Below are 2,836 nucleotides of genomic sequence, written 5' to 3'. Positions count from 1 at the left end.
TGGCTATTGTCTTGGCCAGATTTTCTTGCACGAAGAGGAGCGACGCGATGACAGCCCCGGAACCTAAGTAATGAAGATAGCAGCCTCGCGAAGATAGGAGTTAACCTGGTCAGCTGTTCCCGTGGGAAATAGAGTCCCATAGACACTGATGTTTCACAACCCGCTTCCGCTATCAACCACTAGAAACCATTTGTTGTACTCACAGGACAGAATGGCCTTGTACTACATATTTTGTTTTTCTGCTTAGAATTTCTGTATCAAGTTGGAGCCTCATCAGCTAACAGTAATCCTGGGGCTGATGAGCACGACGGCCTTTTCTGGAAATTTATTACCCGGAAAACCGGTCGTGACATTAACATTTTGGCCCTATATTAATTTCAGCCTGTTAAAAGCCCGTCATATAGTTGGGCCTAACTACGGCCCGGTTTGCATTCGGCCTACTCGCAGCTGATATCTGATTGGGCCAAACAAGGACCGAGACAATTTTTTGGCTTGTTAAAAGCCCGTTATTTGATTCGCACAATCATGGGTCGGGGTTCATTTCGGGCTACTGCTGGCCCGTGAGCTGATCGGCACATTTCAGGCCCAACCTACATCGTGATTGCAAGACGACCCGATTATGTACCATAATTTTACGGTTTAGTTGGTTTACTGTGAAGACAGGATATATAGAGAGTAAAATAACTGCAGCATCCTGAATAATAAAAAACCTATACAATACAATAAACAAATTACGGCATATTACATCCACTGGGCATCAAAGTTCGCCACTATGATAATAAAGCACAAGCAGACAGCAGATTACATACACTGGGCATCAAAGATCGCCACTAGTGCAAATAAACACGCCGACAAAATAATATACAAAACCGACAACACTTCAATAGAGTTCAAGAAAGGTTAGCCTTGCTGGGGAGCTGCAGCGCAAGCAGCTGAGCAAGATGATGAGACTGCGCTTGTTCAACACTTATATCTTCCTCACTCTGAAAGATAAACAAGCAGACAGATGACAGGTTTCGCACATAAGAGTATCAGTGCAGACAATTCATCACATTTCTTACTGACGAATAAAGTGAAACAGTTTAAATTTGCATTAACACAATATGGTATTGTTCAGGTCAAGATATGGCAGGAAATGACATTGTGAAGGAGTTGGCAGCTTCACGACACCACTTGATTACAGATCAAGAACTCATAAGTATCAATGGTTAGTGTGTTGTCAATTTATACCATTTTAGATTGGCAAATAAAGAGACAGTTTAAATAATAGTAGAATGATATGACATTTTTCATAGTTAAGACATTGTAGAACATGACATTGTGCTGTAGTGGGTAGGTTCACCACACCACTGGATTACAGATGAAGAACTGAAGCATACATGCAGTGCAAAAGAAGATCACTTGCTCTGTATAGTTTAATTTACATGGTATGAAGAAGGAACTTGGTTGTACAACTGAAAACTTAAATTGAGAAATGACGAACTTTTGTTTATGAACTACATATAATAAACTTTAAACAAGCAATTTGATGCAAACACCAAAAATAAACGGCTGTTGTAGTCATGCCTAACCAAATATATACAACAAAGTTTGAAGGCTTGAGATGGACAAACTTACATTATTGGTGAAGACAGGCTCTATAAAGGCCTTGTCCATGCTGATGGGGGGGGGGGGCAATTCAAGAAGTTTACCACAAAATATTCTTCAAAAGCATTGCCTTTATTCTACATTTTGTTAAGAGTAAATATAGATGTGATAATATACGAAACAATGGAGAATATTTAAGATAAGATGAAGATTGATGCTACATAACCAAGTAGCTATAAATGTAAGTGCAGCGATACAGGCAAAAGGTACAGCCAAGAGCAATGAACAGCTAAACTTCTTCAGTACCGACCTTATGGTAAGAGTAAATATAGATCTGATGTGTAGAAAATGGAGGGCAAAGGAAAATAAGCTGGAGAGTGATGGTACATGAACAACTACCTGTCATTATAAGTACACTGATAAAGGACATCATGTACTTAGAAGAACAATGCAGAGCTAAGAAAACATTGGCATTGGATATATTCTACACTAATGTAACCATTCATACAGATCAGATAATTTGGAGCGAACAATTGATAAGCAAGCTATCATGCATACTGCTGTCACATAATGCACCAGATATGTATGCAAGTAGAGTGATACAGGACAACAGGTACTTACAAGAGCAAAGCAGCGGGCAGCATATTTGCGATATCCTGTCGTTCTTGTCAAACCGGAATTCTTCTTCGAGCAGATTTCCTGCAAAAAAGATCCGTAAGGAACATGCAGAAAAGTAGAAGTTCAAATTGTCATGTGATTTCATAGACAGTATCATCCTAGGAACGAGACCAGTGCATAACAAGGTTTTTCCATTCAATGTCTTCTAAATTTAGCAAAGGAAACTTCATCGGAAATTCATTTATAGACTTGCCATCAAAGTGTGATTTCCTCAGGTAACACTGATACTGCTGCAATGCTTCCTTGATAAGCACAAGCAAGCTTTTCTCGTCATGACTATCCGGATTGACCCTCGCCTAGTTACCACAATGTAATCTAAATCATTAATGTGTTTAATCAGCAGAAAACAGGAAAATAATAACCACGAATAATAGCACTTACACGTAAGTTGGACAGGAAGATGTGAAAATGGTGTTTGTCTTCACAAAAATCTTCCCATGATGGGAATATATGCACGTAGTCCCTAACAATATTGAAAGCATTGTCTTTTAAACTGGGAATAAATGGAATGGGGTTCCAATCTGCAGGAATTGGCCGTCTCTGCAGTTAGGATAGGTCTTTGGCCGATGGA

This window comes from Triticum dicoccoides, chromosome 2A (assembly GCF_002162155.2).
Source record: "Triticum dicoccoides isolate Atlit2015 ecotype Zavitan chromosome 2A, WEW_v2.0, whole genome shotgun sequence".
NCBI lineage: Eukaryota > Viridiplantae > Streptophyta > Magnoliopsida > Poales > Poaceae > Triticum > Triticum dicoccoides.
Note: the sequence above shows the minus strand (reverse complement) of the source record.